Genomic DNA, 18,694 nt, shown 5'->3' with positions numbered 1-18,694 from the left:
GCTTGAAACACTTTACTGTGTTTTAAATCTTTTTGGTTTTCATTCAGCATCATATTTCTTTATCTGCCTGACAAAGAAAAAAGTTTTATATTACATGTCCTCCTGTAGAAACCTGTCTTACATTAGGTCCTTGATGCTGCTCTCAAACTGGGTCAAGGCCTAGAAACATGACAAAAGGAGTAGTAGACGCCTGCTCCCATAAAGCAGCATCCACTGTAACCTCATGGGTAAACTTCTCCTTGAAAGTGTAGACGCTGTATTGGTGAAATATCTAGTTCTCATTCTTAAAGCGCAGATCAAAGGAAAGAACAACACTGTCTAGCCGTAATGTGAATTTAGTCATCTAAGCCTGCTGCCAACATCAGGTCAAAAGATATCCTTGAAAAGGAGGTCTTTGAGTTAGAAATGTTTCTAAAGTGCTCCCAAAATATCACCATCACATCTAACTTTCTGCAGTAGCGGTGGGCTGTTTCACTTTAGTAAATGTCCCACCAAGCACCGAACATTTTCTGGGTTAAATCTGCCTGTCACTGCATTTATTTAGCCCAGAAATAGTCACTGACATCGGATTTTGTCCCAATTTAGCCTAAGATCGGCATCTTTTTTTTTGGACCACAGAGATAAAACCATGAAAACGATGATCATAGCACGTTCAACTAAGTCAGTCAGACATCTCATTAACTTTGAAACCTGGAAGGTTAAAAGCCATCTTTGCAGATTTGTCCCTTTCCACTAAATTTGCCTGAAAAGTTGAAAAAAAGAACTGCCCTTTCAAGCAAATCTCAATGTGGTTTGCAACGTATGTCAAAGCTATCTTTTCAGCGACTTTTAGAAGTGGGGTTACTGTTAGAGGAATGGATCCATTGAATCCAGTACAAATATTTTTATTGTTTTTATACTTGCTGTGGTTTGTTTAGTGTGTAGGTTTTAGCAGTTAATTTTGCTCTCTGTTTCATGTTACATGCTTTTAATTTGCACAATTTTATTGCACGGCTTATTTCATTTAGTTTTACACCCTACCTGAGCCCTCACCTGATTAGCCACTAACTCAGTCTTTTGCTTCTATCACTTTTTTTTTGCCTTGCATGGCAATGTTGAATTTTGTTAATATCATTTTATCCTTTTGCTATGAAAAAATGCCTTTTTAGCTGTTATTCTTTGACTCTGTTGATCCCCATGTTGCTTTCTCTTGGCTGCTCTCCACCAAACATAAAAAGGAACCGCCTTCCCCCCTTTCTTTTACACAGTCAGCTCCCATTAGAGACATAATAATGTGTTTGTTGAAAACATGAGGTGGTGAGGGGGGGGGGGGGGGGGGGGGGGGGGGGGGGGGGCTCTTATCTGGTACTGAGTCACTTCCAAGGTATTTTCATGATCACACAGGCATTTAGTGATAAGAATATGTTTTTTGTCTCCCTCCAGGGCAAAACCAGCAAACTCATCCAGTATTTCCACAAACTGTGCCCAGGTCTGTGTTATAACAGGTCCTCTGTTCTGCTTTTTGCTTTCAAAGCTGCGTAAACATACAGCATACTCCATTACTGGTTTAAACAAAAAATGATCTCTTTAAGGTTTTTAAGGAGATTTTAATGGACATAAAGAAAAAAAACAAGGTTAGGATTGTTTTCCTGTCTGTTTGTGATTTATTCTTCCACGCTCTTTGAAGTAATTAATATTCAAAGGGACTGCACACTGTGTGGGTTTTCTCACAGTGTGGTGAATCCAAATTAGCCGTAGGTGTGGATGTGCATGGTTGTCTGTCCGGGATTAATGACACCTCTTGCTCAGTGTCAGCTGAGGGTAGGCAATTGTCTGCAAGATAGAGCAGGAAGAGCTAATTGATGGATGGTTGATTATTACTCAAGGTGTCAGAACCTGGCTGAAAACACTGTTAATGCAGTAAAGCAGAGAGATGTGCTTTTACTTTAGTAACTCTTCTTGATTGCTTTCCACTGTTTACCTGAAAATTACTAGATGCATAATTAAAATGAAGACAGACAGAGAAGAGGGTGGACACCGGGAAATTAGACAGTATGGGACTGTCCCTATTTGGGCTTCTCCATCACCAGCATCCTCTCCTCCATGTTTCCATTCATAGAAACCCATATTTTCCCCTCCCTCTCTCTCCCCTCTCTCCTCCCTCACTCTCGGCTGGCTGTTGGGGGTGGATGCTGAGCTGAGGAGCTCTGATTGGCTGCAGGTCACACAGGAGAAGACGTGACGCACCAATGACAGTTCCCTGTGGCTCATGCATCACAGTGAGGTCATGTGGAGCGGAGGAGGATTAAAGCAGGGCTTAATCTCAGTTCACACCATCACACTGCAGCGGCACGACTGACTACATGTTACTCGACCTGCGCCGGTTCAGCCGGGCTAAAAAATGCTTCTTTAAAATCAATCTGCAGGCGCTGCTCTGCCCTAGTTTACATATTCTTCCTTCTCATTATTCTTATGTTATCTTATGTTTTTTCAGTGTGAATCTCTGAAAAGTGAAAGGAACAAATACATAGATAAAAATCATCCAACACAATTGGAGCACAGTAATACTGAGAAAGAAGGCTGGTGCTTTGGATCAGAGTGCCTTGACTGGTGTTTGTGGTACTGAGCTTGCCACTTTACTGGTGACCTCGAGACTTTGTAAAGGACAAACTGGTTTCTTGAGGAAGAAGAACTGCAGTTTTACAGCTTTAATATGTGTGTGATTTTCAGTGGATACTTGGTTACTTTAGAGAAGAGCAAGAACATCCTGGACTGATTTTATTTGTCCAAGTAAATAAAGCTGCAGGTTTGGAAAGCCGAGGGTAAAAGAAATAATATTTGGAAGCAGTAGTTAAAAGCTAAAAGCCTGAGACTGCCCAGCAAACAGAATAAATGTACTGAAAGCATTCAAAAGTGCTAAAGTTTCTTCATGAGTCATATGTCTGTGAAGGTTCTCAGTCATCCAGGTGATCGTAGTCTAAGGAGTTTGGAAAGAAAAGCGTCTGGACTTCTTTAAGCAAGTCTTCAAGCAACTTAAAGAAGTCCAGACGCTTTCTTTCCAAGCTCCTTAGACTTCATGAGTTATATTTTTCTAGTTTTACTTATTCAGTGTTGCTGTGTTGAAACACTCTTTGTGGGGTTAACTAATACCACACACAAACTGCACATTGCCTTCACTCACTCAGGCCTACAGACCGTTTGGAAAAATGTGCATTCCCCAACCAGTTGCAGAGTGTTTGCTGGCAGTCACTAGTTGAACTCAGTTGCGTACGGTTCTCTACCAGAAAACCACCTTCTTTTATTCCTCCAGCTGCTGGTGGAATACATATTTATCCCTAGCAACCGGAGGTTTCCCCTAGAAACCGGAGATTGTGTCACTAAGGCCTTAATCAGCATCCAGTTTGTTAATGTCCTAATGTGTGTGGGGCATGGGGAAGTAGATCTGGATAGAAGGTTTAATATCACCGTACTGACTGTAAATGTTTCACATAAAAAAGGTTTTGTCTCCCATTAAGTGTCAGTAAAATATTAGACTGTATATAAAAGATGGCTACAAGCCTATAGGTCTACACGAGGAACCTGTGCATTAAGTATCTTAATCTTCAAATCTTTCTAATGGCCAGTAGGGGGCGACTCCTAAAGATGTCAGACTGTATAAAAGTCTAGGGTAAAACAATGATACATCTCACTTGTTTTATGACCACAGTGAGCACTTTCCCAATGGGTTTACAGGCTACATCACTACCAACAATCAAACAACTTTCCATGACCAAGCACATGGTGACAGTGGGAAGAAAAAAAAATCCCTTTTAACAGGAAGAAACCAGGCAGAACCACGCTCAGGTAGGGGCAGCCATCTGCTGTGATTGAATGGGGGCGAGGGAAAGGAGACGGGACAAAAGACATGCTGTGAAGAGTTGTGTTAGAGATTACTAACAAGTAGTAATTTAATTCATTTAGAGCAAAACAGATGATAAAGCAAGGCTTACATTGGGGCTAGCTTTGTCTAGTTTGTGATTGATAAGTCTATACGGGCTATTCAAAATTAACTCTATTCATGATGATACAAAAAAAGAAAAAAATCCTTGTAATAAAGGCAAATATACTGAAGACTACTTGTTGTATGCTGTATGCTGACTGGATTTCCCCTCTAACCCTTTCATCTTGCTGTTGCTGGACTGTGATTAGAAATAAGTAAAAGATTTGCAGCTGGTATGGCGGTATGCTTGAGTCAAAGGTGATTACTGGCTTCCCCCCGTGGTCCTTAACTCAGTCTGTGGTTGCTTTTGTTCTCTCATGTGGTCTCTGCTGTGGCTGTGTTTAGCTACAGTCGTGCAGGGAGCTCTGACAGGCTGCTCGCAGTGATAAAACTGGAGAGCTCTGGGTGGATGTGTTAGCAGATGACTCATGCATGCAGCCATGTTTTTTCTCTTTCTTTTTTTTTTCTACCAATGCTTTCTACAAGCTTTTTCTTAGCCCCGCAGCGGAGCAACAAGGTTGTTTCCATAGCAACACAGAAGCAAGTGACTGACAGTCGGTGGTGTCAGTCGTCCTGCTGCCAAGCCCACAGAACAAGCTCCCACTTCATTATTCTAAATATTGAACCTTTTCTGTGCCAAGTGGAGGTGAGAGTGGAAATCCACGGGAACTCACTGGGCTCCATCGATATGTTCTGGTTTGGCCGCCGGTCCCTTGTAGCAGGCATCCCTCATATTAAACCTGGAAGACGGCAGAGCCTTTTCTAGCAACAGAGAGAAAATCCTCAGGCTATTCCCAGCCTTACATTTCCAAAGGAAATGTTGAATTAGCCCGTCCCTAACAACTACTGTTATGTGAACACAGTATTCTCAAGAGGACCTGATAGGATTACATAACACAAAGTGTGCCAGGAAGCCTTAAATCGTGGCATTTTAGTACTGCTTCTCCCTTAAGATGGCTTTCAAATGACTTTGATGAATTAATTTGTCTCCTCAGTCCACACACACCATGTGGTGCTTTAGTCAGTTACTGGGGCCTTCTGGCATTTGATGGCGACTAGCAGGAGTCCACTGATGCCGCTTCTGAATGCTCCAATATCAAATAATTCGCTTTCATTACATCTTTTTCTGCTAAATCAAGGGTAAAGCTTGGCGTTTTATATTTTTCCATTCAGAATTTTTTCATGTTTTAAAATAACACCATGTCGTAGTCTTTATATGCGTTATTAAGCCAAAAAAAACCCCAAAACATAAAAAATAAATAAATCACCCCTTTTGTTCTTCTAATTTACCTATATAAATAAAGCTGCCAAAATATAATAACCCAACATGCATGTACAAGTTAAGCACTGTATAATCACTTGGTAATAAATACTTAACAGTAATTACTGTTTTTGTTCCTCTTTAAAGGATAAAGCTTGTGCATTTCCGCATTATCGACAAATCCTATTAAAAAGCCACCTTGCCCCCGTAAATCTTTAAAAATGGGTCAGAGATGTTATAGTTTCATTTTTATCAAACTGCTGCATGATTCCCTAAAACAACCCGGCACTTTAGTTTTTAGGAGACATTAACAAACAGATTAAATCGTTCTTTTGTTGTGGACTACATTCAGCCGTGAATTACGGGACATTTGGTGCTGTGGCTGCAAAGCAAAGGATGGATACAATGAGGTTGGATATATGCAATTTCCTTCATGTAAGCAGGCATTTAAATATAAAATAGAATGTGTGGTGAGAGCATGCACACCTCCAGGATACTACTGCAGGTGATACAAAGTCTTTCCACAGTTTTCCATTCTGTAGTTAGAGTAAACAGAGCTGAGGAAATATCGATGCTTGAATTGGTTTTAGAGGAGCTTTCATGGTTGCAATGATCATGTATTGACTAAAATTTTTTGGTTCAAATGAAAAGAAACCAAGTCAGGAAACAATCAAGGTGCAGCAGCCTCCTGTTTTAAAATGAAACCTGTGGTGAGGCTATCCATCCAACCTTTCCTACTGTCATGGTCCTGGGTCGGTGACCCAGCGCTTTCAGTTGATGATTATCACTTTCTAGTTTATTCTGATCTTGTATTGGTGGTTGGGGTTTGGTTGTGTTTATTTTCCCTACCTGCGTCTCCCTCGGTGCTCTGTTCATGTCCCCGTGTTGTTATGTAAAACAGTCTGTGTGTTTCCTGTTTTACTTTGTAGGGTTGTGTCTCGTTATGTCCATTAGTTCCAGCTGTGTCCCCGCCTGTCTGCCATTACCCGATTACCGTGTGTGTGTGTATATATAGTGGGTGTCGGTCTGTGTTCGTTGTCGGCTCGTCTGTGTTTCATGGTGTCCGTTCCTCGTCTGTGTCTCTCTGCCTCCCACCCCATTTGTATGATCCGGTTTGTTATTTAGCTCACACAGTTTAGGTTTATGTTCTGTCCTGCCCTCAGTTCTGTTATTTGTACACTGTAAATTAAACCCTCACTCATATCATCATATCGGCTGTCTGCATTTTGGGTCCTCCGTTTCCTCCACACCACACGGCTCACCCCGCCAGCCGTGACAGTACGAGCCGACCACAAGATGGATCCAGCAGCTTTGTCTGGGGAGAGCGACCTCGCACGCATCCAACGCCTGATGGACTGGGTAACCCACACCACCAACGCAAGTGCGAAAGTGGTGGGGTTAAAAGCCATCGAGGCAATCCTGGAAGGGAATTCCTACCTCTGCCAGTTCGAGGGACTTTCGGACTTAATTCGCAACCTGCATAAAGCCCGGGAGGTGGTGCAAGCTCGGGAATCCACAGACTTTGTCCAGCAGCAGTGGACTACGGCCGCCCCGGAACAGCCACGTCAGCTTCTCCCGCTGGAGGTTTTGCCCGGCCCGCCGGAGGTTTTGCCCGGCCCGCCGGAGCCGTCCGCAGGGAGGAGGCGACGATCGCGCCGTCGGCACGTCACCCCACAGCTGGATATTAGGACTATAGCACTGCAGGCTGTGGTGAGTGGAAAAGACAATAATCACGAGCTTTCAAATTTAAGGACTGTTTATTCTGGGGCCATTTTCTGTGCTGCCAGTGAGGATAATGGTGTTTTCCCTGGCTCGCCTGCAACTGTCGTTAATAAGATTGTGTTTCCTGAAGCTCAGTTGGCTGCCCAGCCTGAAGCTCAGTTAGCTGCACAGCAGCCACCAGCTCAGTTAGCCGCTCAGTCGTCACCTCCGTCACATCCAGCCTCACGACCCATAGCCCAGTCAATAGCTCAGTTGGTCGAAGACTCATCAGCTCAGCCACCAATTCAGCCATCATCTTCACCAACTCCTCCTGTACAACCAGCTAGGCCAATTCAACCCATAAAGGACAGTTCAACAACTTCTTATTCCAAGCAGAGAGACAAACCTAACAACAATGAAAACACTCCTCAAGAGCTGGCCAGTTCTGAGACTGAGACGCACTCCAGGGCCTCCCCAGAGGCTGGGTTTCAGCCCCCAGCAGACTCTGGACCCCTGGAGGTAAAGAAGCCAGCTGAGGACTGCACCCGGCTGTCGCTGCCTGAGCTGAGTCAATGCTCGGTGCAGCTGCAGTCAGCTTTGTGTTTGCCAGAGGCCCGTGCGCCTGCTGGTTCTGATTTGTTCCTGCCAGAGGCCTGTGTGCCTGCTGGTTCTGATTTGTTCCTGCCAGAGGCCCGTGCGCCTGCTGGTTCTGATTTGTTCCTGCCAGAGGCCCGTGCACCTGCTGGTTCTGATCTGTTCCTGCCAGAGGCCCGTGCGCCTGCTGGTTCTGATCTGTTCCTGCCAGAGGTCTCCGCGCCTGCTGGTTCTGTTCTGCGCCCGCCAGAGGTCTCCGCGCCTGCTGGTTCTGTTCTGTGCCTGCCAGGGGCCCCTGTGCCCGCTGGTCCTGAGACTGTTCTCGCTGGGGGGCCCGAGGAGCCCGTCCAGCCTCCTGTCTCATCCGCTGGAGGGCCCGAGGAGCCCGTCCAGCCTCCTGTCTCGTCCGCTGGAGGGCCCGAGGAGCCCGTCCAGCCGCTTGTCTCGTCCGCTGGAGGGCCCGAGGAGCCCGTCCAGCCGCCTGTCTCGTCCGCTGGAGGGCCCGAGGAGCCCGTCCAGCCGCCTGCCTCGTCCGCTGGAGGGCCCGAGGAGCCCGTCCAGCCGCCTGCCTCGTCCGCTGGAGGGCCCGTGGAGCCCGTCCAGTCGCCTGCCTCGTCAGCTGGAGGGCCCGAGGAGCCCGTCCAGTCTTCTGCCTCGTCAGCTGGAGGGCCCGAGGAGCCCGTCCAGCCGCCAGCTGCAGCCTCATCATCATCCTCGCCGGCTGCCGCTCCATCCACGCCGCCGGCAGCAACAGCGGCTTCATCTACACCGCCGGCAGCAGCAGCAGCTTCATCCTCGCCAGCTGCAGCCTCCGTGTCTTCATCCTCGCCAGCTGCTGCCTCCGTGTCTTCATCCTCGCCAGCTGCAGCCTCCGTGTCTTCATCCTCGCCAGCTGCAGCCTCCGTGTCTTCATCCTCGCCAGCTGCAGCCTCGGCTTCACCCACGCCGTCGCCTGGTCCAGCTCCGGCTTCATCGTCGCCTGGTCCAGCTCCGGCTTCATCGTCGCCTGGTCCAGCTCCGGCTTCCGTTTCGCCTGGTCCAGCCTCTGCATCAGCTTCGCCTGGTCCAGCCTCTGCTTCCGTCTCGCCTGGTCCAGCCTCTGCATCAGCCTCGTCTGGTCCAGCCTCTGCATCAGCCTCGTCTGGTCCAGCCTCTGCATCAGCTTCGCCTGGTCCAGCTTCAGCTTCCGTCTCGTCTGGTCCTGGTTCAGCTTCCGTCTCGTCTGGTGCTGCGAAGGCCTCGCAGCCTTCAGGTCCCAAACTGCCGCCTCGACATCGGCGGTCATCTGCCAGGCCGCTTGTTGGGCGTCATCGTCGATATGGACGACCTCCCAAAGGCCGCCGCTACCTTCCGTGCGGCCGGCCTCCGGACTTGTGTCGCCGCCGCCGTTGCTGTCCGCACGGTCGGCCGCCTGACCTGTTTCCCCGTCGCCGCCGTTGCTGTCCGCACGGTCGGCCGCCTGACTTGTTTCCCCGTCGCCGCCGTTGCTGTCCGCACGGTCGGCCGCCTGACCTGTTTCCCCGTCGCCGCCGCTGCCGCGTGCACGGTCGGCCTCCTGAACTGTTTCCACTTCGCCGCCGCTGCCGCGTGCACGGTCGGCCTCCTGAACTGTTTCCACTTCGCCGCCGCTGCCGTGTGCATGGTCGGCCTCCTGAACTGTTTCCACTTCGCCGCCGCTGCCGTGTGCACGGTCGGCCTCCTGAACTGTTTCCACTTCGCCACCGCTGCCTTCCGCGCGGTCGGCTTTTGGACCTGAGTTGTCAGCCTCCGGGCCGGCCTCCTGAACCATGTTTTGGGACCCTGTTTGGGAACTCCAGTCTGTGTTGTGTTTTGGACAATTCATTTGGCCCACTGGAGCTTGTTTTTTGTTTGGTTGTGGTCCCTCCGTCCTGGACCCCCCCGCCGCCCGCCCTGGGTTGGTCGTCTGTTTTTGTTTTGGGCTGTCTGGAGCCAGCCCTTGGAGGGGGGGTACTGTCATGGTCCTGGGTCGGTGACCCAGCGCTTTCAGTTGATGATTATCACTTTCTAGTTTATTCTGATCTTGTATTGGTGGTTGGGGTTTGGTTGTGTTTATTTTCCCTACCTGCGTCTCCCTCGGTGCTCTGTTCATGTCCCCGTGTTGTTATGTAAAACAGTCTGTGTGTTTCCTGTTTTACTTTGTAGGGTTGTGTCTCGTTATGTCCATTAGTTCCAGCTGTGTCCCCGCCTGTCTGCCATTACCCGATTACCGTGTGTGTGTGTGTATATATAGTGGGTGTCGGTCTGTGTTCGTTGTCGGCTCGTCTGTGTTTCATGGTGTCCGTTCCTCGTCTGTGTCTCTCTGCCTCCCACCCCATTTGTATGATCCGGTTTGTTATTTAGCTCACCCAGTTTAGGTTTATGTTCTGTCCTGCCCTCAGTTCTGTTATTTGTACACTGTAAATTAAACCCTCACTCATATCATCATATCGGCTGTCTGCATTTTGGGTCCTCCGTTTCCTCCACACCACACGGCTCACCCCGCCAGCCGTGACACCTACTCTCTTTGTGACTCTAACAGATAAGATAAGATTTTGTAAGTTACTCCAAAAGTTGGGAAATTCCTCGAATACAGCTGCCAAAGCGTGAAAAATAACCTTAAGAAATAATAATAATAATAATAAAAAATTTAAAAAAAGACAAAAAGTTAAGAGGTCAAAAAAACCTAAACACTAATAGCCAATAAGTAGCTTAATAAGTAAAATCTAAACATTATAAATTGAGGCGCTGTCTGTATTTGTCCTTGTGAAAGCAGAAAGTTTATCTGCTGCCTGCACAGTAATTGGTTTAGAGGGTGGTCTGGATTCATTAATTACCTACAGTCATTCACCGCAGACATTGGGACGACCTCTGCGTCAGCTGGTGGAGAAGCTTTTAAATGGCTCTATATAGCATTAGCATGACTTTGATCTTTAGATCAGTCTACTCACTATAAAGGAAGGTCAAAGGTCAAATCTGATATGATATTTGAAATCATATATGATACTTTCTATATGTTAACAATATACACCACAAGTATCATAGTTTCTAAGTTATAAATTTATTTATAACACCAATCTTAATAAATAATAAATTTATTATTTGTCCATTTTATGACCAATAAATCATTAAGCTGATCTTCAAGACTTTGGTGGATTTCAGGCAAATTTTAATGGGTTTTTAACACGGCCACACTCTACACCTCTGCAAGGTTTTACCAGAATTCATTCAAAAAAATTTTTAACTGTCGTGATTATTTACAGACAGAATGACGTGCACGCTAAGGAGGTTCAAAACAACAATGTGCAGCACTGCTGTAATTTTGGACACAAACAAAGCTGGAAAGCTGAATACCAGAAATGTCTGGAGGATTACTGACGATGCATTAGCTGGTATATAATGATCTATATAAAGTTGAATGTAGCTACAGCAACAAGTATTTTAACTGTCGCCATCTGACTGTAAAACTAATCAGGACCCAAAATCCATTTCCAGCCACAGGTATGCCCCCCTGCTGGCCTTTAAAAACGCTGCAGATTTAAAGCATTTCCATGTTGGCTTCGCTTTTCAGACCTGGAAGCTACGTCCATCATATTTGTGTCAGCACATGGGACATCAGTACCCCATCTCCACCTCCTGGAAACCAGTCTGTGGCCTCCAGTTACAAATTACGTCGCCAGGGAAACATGGCAGCAGCGATTTACTGCAATATTTTGGCTTCACTCTTAATAATTATAACAAAACTAAAGTAATAATATGCACTAGAAGCAGCAGCATTTGTAATAAATGATAAAAACCTAGATGTTGTGTAACAGCGCCATATCTGATAACACAGTGACACTATGAGCCTCAGCTACAATGACTCTTTGTGCGTGGCGGTGAAACAGAGGTGGTTCTGTGCAGATGTGTTGCCCATCCTCAGTCAACCTGAGCAGTGTGATCTGCCATCGGCTCTCATCAAGCTGCAGTCAAGAAGAAAGTGTGCTGCGTTTGGCCCTTTCAGCAGCTCTACCTCATAACCTGCGTGCCCCTCCGGGTGTTTTCAGAGCTCTGCTGATGTAACATGGTGTGCCTCAAACAGAGTGGAAATGATGGACCAACTGTGACTGCAGACGTCACACAGGGCTGCTGCACGCACTCGCAGTGGCATGTTCCACTTACGATGAATTGCACAATGTTGGCTGCAGAGAGGCGTGTCTAATCTGTCATAAAATTAGAAAACCCTTCAGAGCCGCAGAATTCGTACAACCGCCTACGGTACATCTGGGACTGCTGTGTAGGCAGCGGCTCTACTACTTCAACAAGACATGGCAGTAAGTGGAGACTTAAAGGTGACACACTCTGAGGAAAATGAGCCGTACAGCTCTGCATGTGTCATGTCGTTGAAGTGGTTGTGTGTCTGTAGTAGCTGAGTGTAGTCAGTTTTCAGATAAGCCTCGAGCCTGTGCTCAGCCTCCGCAGAAAGACTGGGGAACTTACATGTAATTCCCTGTGAGGTTTTTGAGCAAGCCCAGCGCTGCGTTGCACAAAGCCTTAAGGCAGCATTATGTAATCCACCAGCTGGATCGTTGGTGGGTTGGTGAGGGCCTACAGGGAAGCCACATCATGTCCTGACCTCGAGTATCCTTTAATTGATCCGCTTTCTCATAAACAATAGTGACATCTGAGACAAGGGAGTGATCAAGCATATTTTGAGCTGGCAGATATTTCAGTCTCTGCTCTGCATTCAAATCACAAAACAGAGACAGACCTGCAGTTTATTTGATTTAGTTGCTGCGGTGGTGCTGTAGCTTAAATGCACAGATGGATGGCTAGGCTGTAGTTTCGGGAAAACATACTTCTCTTTCTTGAGATGAGAACATCGATACCACTTTGTGGTGTCTCTGCCCTAAATACTGCCCAGACATTGGATTAGTTTAGCATAAAGACTGGAGGCCAACAGCTGGTCTGGCCCTCCAAAAACACACCTAACGACCCCTCTAGAGCTCACTAAGTATAATGAGAAGCGATGGAGCTGAAAGTTGCAGGCTGTGGGAGGGGTTTTCCATCTCAAATCCCGTAACAAACATCCTCAGTGTTACTTAACACAGAAAAACAAGCCCTTCACAAATACATTAATAACCCTAAACAACTGCCAGCTTTTAACATGATAGCTGATGTTCTACGTTTGCGCATCGGTTTGGCATGGTGAGAGCATTATTTAAACATCAACAATGTGTATTTAAATATCGCAATAGCCATGATGACCCAGTGGCAGCTAATGAGGAATCTGGACAAACAAAAAGAGCTGTTGCAGTGGAGAAACGGTCAGTCAGAAGGGTGGATAAAAGCTGCTCGGAACAGTTTAGTTTCTAAACTAATTTAAAACTGGCACTGCATTTACATTTAATCTGGTCTTCATATCTTTCTTGTAAAGCTTCTTAAAGTTCTGTTGTTGGATGTTTTGGGGGGATATTTGCCTGATAAGTTTTTATGAGTGCACTCTTTAACTTTTTTTCAAAGAAGATATTTTTTAGTTTAGTTGGGCTTTACTCCGAGATGAACATGAGGTGCTCACACTGCCAGAAAGCTTAAATGCAATGCAGACATCTCCACCCGTTTCTGCCATGAGCTGCAAGGTTTTAAAACTGTCAGTAGAGCCAAGAGGAACATTGTGTGTGGGCTCATCACTTCAAGAGACTCTTTTGACATAATTCTATATTGTTAGGTATATGAATGACACATGCTTTAAAAGGAGACCTCTTACGGTCATTTCCAGCTCTATGATTTCACTCTTTGACTTTACTCTAACCGCGCATGAGTCACATTTATCCTGAAATCCTGATTTATCTCAGTTCACCCCCTATGTGAAACAAGCTGTTTTTGCTCCTTCCTCTTAAAGACAACTTTCTTCTGATTGGCTGCCCCTCACAAACAGAAGATCTCAGTGTGGTTGGAGCTGCTGTGATCACAGCTAGAGCTCTGATATCACAGCGATCCAAGAGTTTAAAGCAGCTAAAGTTTATTTGTACATATTTGGCTCTAATTATTTGAAGAATGTAGCAGAACATGAGGAAAAGTGGAATATGTCCCATTTCAACATGCTGTGCACATGGGGGAAATAATTATTTGATCACCTGTTGAATTTGTAAGTTTGCACACTTACATTGAAATGAAAAGTCAAGTTTTTTAATGGTAATTTCATTTTAATGGAGAAAGACAGAATATCAACCAAAAGTCCAGAAAAAAATTACATAAAAGTTATATGTCATTGAGTCAAAAAAGTATTTGTTATCCTACAACCCACCCAGAATTCTGGTTATGTGCATAGCTGTCCAAGGAATCAATTTCTTCCGTTCCACCACCCTAAGCAAGACCAAAGAGCTTTTAAAGGATGTCAGGGATAAGATTGTAGACCTGCACAAGGCTGGAGTGGACTACAAGAGCATCAGCAAGAAGCTCAGTGACAAGGTGACTACTGTTGCTGTGATTATTCAGAATATAAAATGACAATCAATCACCTTTGGGCTGGAGCTCCATGCAGAGAGGACCGAAAGTGATGCTAAGGTGCTGTTATCTGTGAGGTGCACTCCAACCAGAGCCTACAGCAGGTGAGGGTGTGATTCATACCTCTCGACCAAATTCACTGAGGCTGCCAAGCAGAAAAATTGCTCTCGAATATTTTTTAATCATCCTCTTAAGTTGTTGTAAGATAATCATTGTTGTTTTTAGTGTTTTTTTAAAAAGATTTATTGACAATATAACATCATATCAGCACTGCTCACCTCTAGAATGTTTTTTTTCTCTTTAACTAAGTGATTTATGCTGATATAGTTGAAAAAAGAGACTCGAATACTGACTTTAAGGCTGTCCAAAGGGAAGCGAATAGTGCAAAATGAAGTGTGCCTTCAAGCCTGAGTGTGTGGACGATCATATCTCGTACATCTGTTTTTTCAAAACACATTTTTAAATCGCTCAGAGGATGACATGCTGGTGATTTGGAAGCGTTCCCTGCATACTGATGTGGCACCTGTGGCTCAGAAAACAGCTGTGAAACCTCTCACTTATAAATCCAGCCTCGACCAGGCGTGCCAAAATTTAAATTCAAATTTTCTTTGTATTTTATCATTTCATTATTGTGAGCTTTCCTCCGTTAAACGTTGTGTCATCACCACAAGCCCTCGTGCATGTTTGATGACTTAAATTGTATTAAAGGCCACAAAAAGGGCAGCGACCTTCACTCTGAAGCTGAAACTGATTCATTTCACTTTCCATGAAATTAGCCGCGGATGTTCCCAGTCTGCAGGGAGACTCAATCCTTGTGTATTTGGTGACCTCCCCTGACATTTTCTGTGGTATAAATGAGGCTAAATTTTCAAGCTGAAGACAATTTCAAACTCGCTTATCTCTTGCGACACACCTTGAAACATCGAAATCTAATCTTTTCCAAAATCACTATTCTGGATTTTAAGATGTGCTTCTTAGTCACCGAAGCCAAATCTCAATATTTAAAAACTCCCAATTGTCAAAGTGTGCAATCATCCATCCATCCAACTTGAGCTGGAGCCTATCCCAGCAGTTATGGGGCAAAACGATAACCTACTAGACCTAGCCTGCTAATAGAATGAGGCTTTAATGGTATTATCCATGTACAGTTATAAATGAACTGTTCATTTACTATAATGATTTAATCTATAAACAAAACTAATTTCAAAGGAAACCCCAGTCTGATTGCACAGCTGCTGGATAATGACACATCAGAGGCCAATCTACCTTAAGAAAACAAATATCAACAGCCTCAAGTCTGAGTGTGTCATCTGTCAGGGAAGCCGGCTAACGGTATGGTGCAATAAACCAAACATGCCTTCAAAGAGAAGCTAGGCCGATTTCTACAGACTAATTTAAACCAGAGGCAGCAAGACCGCCCAATGAGGCACCAGAGGCAAGTTCATTGTAGCGGGGCAACACTCTTGCATAAAAAACGTCATGCTAGGTCTGGATGAGGGAAATGAGCCATCACAGATACCGTCTAATGGCATGTGAGATGACATGTAGAGGCTATCCCTCACAGACATGAATAGATTTTGTGGTTTCCCCATTTAGCGTGCTTTGGGCAGAAGAGAGATTAAAACTGCTGTTTAAAGAATCACCAAATAAAAAACAAATGTTTGCACGTTTTAGGTTTCTCATTTTTGGGGATTTAGGACTGATAAAATAAGACATTTGACTTTAGAGAATTTATTGAGAGCATTTTTCAGTGTTTTGCAACATTTCAAGATTTCTGCAAACTCACTGCTAACTAGGACTTGATTCAGTGACATTTAAAGTCACCGTGGCTTTCTTCTGTCACTGCCCATCATTTTGTATTTGTACAAACATTAAATTCACAACCTCAGTTATCTCTGTATGACCCTGCATTAGCATACAGAAAAAAAGCCTGATATCGATTCAATTCCAGGAACAATAACTGCACTTGTGCTGTTTGTTTCTGCAGGTGCTCATTCAGATTCAGATAAAACAATCTCGGTTTGTGCACGGCTGCTTTGGGGGCATTCGTTCAGCAGCTTTCAGGCACATTTTTCAAGGTCAGACAGGCAGGGATTCTGGACTATAGCGTGAGATGAACTGCTTTGCATTCAGTTCGTCTGCCACAGACATATGACTCATCATTTGAATTATGGGCACCTTGTGTGAACATAGATGCCCAGCACTTTCAAGCAGCAGCGGCAGCAGCAGGCTGGAAGAGCTTCTGCAAAAGCATCCATAATGCTGCAAAAGGAAAAAGGAGGACACTGCACACTTTTGAAGGTCATTGCACTTCCAAAAATGGGGCCTCTCCAGAGCTGAAATTAATTAAGGCGCCTGTTTTAGAGACATCAATGTGAGCCACTGCTGGAAAGACTCTCCATTCTTTACAGCCCAGTATGAGTCACAAACCGTGAACCTGCCACGCTGTAAAACTGGACTGTAAGTAAATGCTGCTCCGTTAACCTGAAGCTCACCTTCTTTTAAGAAAAGCAATGAAAATATCGTCAGTAATTTCTGCCGCTTCACATAAAAGATTTCTATTTTTAAGCATTCAAACCAACACGGCTCCAACTTTTAGTTGTCCTCTTGTAAATGTCAGTAAAAGGTGTTTCTTTTTGAAATACCAAACACATTAGAACAGAAATGTCTCACTGAGAAGAAACCTATGTTGCATCTCTCACACAAAAAAAAGTGCTTTTCACACAGTAAGAAACTCAGGTTGATTAACTTGATGCATAAAAATATCAGAAAACAATTTTGTGAAGAACATGGTAATAATCAAATAATCTAATTGTTTTTTGATATTTCCAGAAGCCAAAAATCTTAAGGATACTGAATATATTAGTTTCATTTTGAAACACAAAAAACCAAACATATTTTCTTCTACATTTTTTTGAAGGTGTGGTTAGAGATGTTGGCTTAAAAGCCTGACATGGCAAGATCATTTATCTGGATATATGAAATTTTAAAAGTATGCTGTGAACTCTTCACCATGTCTCTGGTGTTTTGTTTTATATCTGGAGAACATGAGGAAAAACAATGCAGGATGTAAGAAATGTTGCTGACTCGTGTGCGATCAAAGATATCACAATGTGACAAATATCAAGATTAGCTTTGTTTGCTTCCATTAATAAGAAAAAAAACCTCCACAGGGCACATTTGGAGGAGGTCAGGACGCTGCTGCGATTAGATCTCACCACATGTAAATGCAGCGTGACCACAATCTAAATACAAAAATCCACCCATCAGGTAGAAAGGTCACCCAACAGGGCCTCTTTCTGCTAACTCACGCAAGCCCAACAAAAAGCAAAAAGTAGCATTATCTAGGTACATTATGTTTGTCTGAAAGAGGGCTACTGATGCAACCACACAATGAAAAAGTAAAATGATAAGTGTAAGGCTTTAAAAGATGAAAGTTCAGGAAGAATGGTTCAAAACTCATCTCCTTGTCTCGTAAAAAGCTAGAGGAAATGCATGATGGAGGTTGTTGTGGTTAAAGGAGTTTTTAAGAGGTAGTTAATTTTAAAAAATCCATGAGGTGGCAAAAAATCATTTTAAGTGAAGTTAAATTGGACACATTACCTTAATAATAACTATATCTGCTTCAACAACACCTTGAAGGCCCAGTTTAAGGCAGGGGAAAATGCAGCAGTTCACTTACTTTTTCAAGTAAGTGATCATTAGGATCATTAGAAGTGTTTGCTTTAGTGAGACTGTGCTTACAGGAGTAAAAAGAAGCTCAATAATTGGGTCACAGAATGACTGCAAAGCTATTCCCAGTACAGGCAGTTAAACTACATACACAGATGAAGGCAAATACTAAATAGAAATGAAGGCCTCAGTAAGTCCTTGTCCTCTAAAATGACTGGATCCTGTGCACGAGAAACGAAAGCAAAATGACCAGGTTTGCTCCAAATGTGTCACTGATGTGTTCAGATAAGGATGATGAAAACAATCCAATGCTGTTTATTCAAATTTTACATTTAGAGCTGCCATTAACAAACTCCACTTCCTATTAGCCCTAGAAGGCTAAACGTTACAGCTCGGCAGACGAGGGGAAGGGCAGAAGAACAGAGAGGGTAGTGTTTTTTAGCTGAAATAAAAATGAGAAAGCAACTTAAAAAAAGAGGAGGAGAAGTTTGGTGATGTACACAAATCTCTGAGGTGATACACAAAACCACAGATGTGCTGAATGTGTCCCTTAAATCAGAAGAACTTCTTAAATTAAACACTTTGTGTGTTTGTGAAGAAGACTGGCTTTGTAGTACATGACAGCCAGACTCCGGTTCCTGTCTACGTGCAGTTTGCATGTCCTTTCCATATTTGCATGTTTTGCCTCTGCGTGCTCTGCTTTCCTCCCACAGCTTCGGTCAACCAGACACTCACGCTCATGACTGTGTGGCCTGTGCTAGTTTCCCTCCCCAGTCTGCCCTGGTCATGTCACATAAATCCATAACTAACTATGCATTCATAAAGAGGAACTCCATTTACTTCTCACAGACAGGAATGACCATGTTTGATGTGAGCCCAGACAGGCTTACCATTATCATTAGTATCACCGGTTACTCTTAATATTACAAAATAAAGAGGGGTTTAACCTCAAAACAAAGACTCATAATTACACAGACTTTGTAGTCTCTCTGTAGAAGGGATGTGCATGATTTCCAGATACTGAG

At 44.4% G+C, this 18,694-nt stretch overlaps 1 protein-coding gene and 1 long non-coding RNA gene across 5 annotated transcripts in view; both read right to left on the bottom strand.

Annotated features, from left to right (window-relative positions):
- Positions 1-18,694, bottom strand: part of ppm1e (protein phosphatase, Mg2+/Mn2+ dependent, 1E) — a 71,894-nt gene that overhangs the window by 31,183 nt on the left and 22,017 nt on the right. The window lies entirely within an intron of this gene.
- The window catches only part of LOC146510318 (uncharacterized), a 35,779-nt gene continuing 21,519 nt past the window's right edge, over positions 4,435-18,694 (bottom strand). The window contains exons 1-2 of the long non-coding RNA XR_014876356.1: positions 10,030-18,694; positions 4,435-5,953 (exon numbers count right to left, since the gene is read on the bottom strand). The exon at positions 10,030-18,694 is cut by the window's right edge and continues 21,519 nt beyond it. This is a non-coding gene — a long non-coding RNA (uncharacterized LOC146510318). The remainder of the gene's footprint in view (positions 5,954-10,029) is intronic.

Source organism: Neolamprologus multifasciatus, chromosome 10 (genome assembly GCF_963576455.1).
Source record: "Neolamprologus multifasciatus chromosome 10, fNeoMul1.2, whole genome shotgun sequence".
Classification (NCBI taxonomy): domain Eukaryota; kingdom Metazoa; phylum Chordata; class Actinopteri; order Cichliformes; family Cichlidae; genus Neolamprologus; species Neolamprologus multifasciatus.
This window is presented reverse-complemented; position numbering and strand designations above follow the sequence as displayed.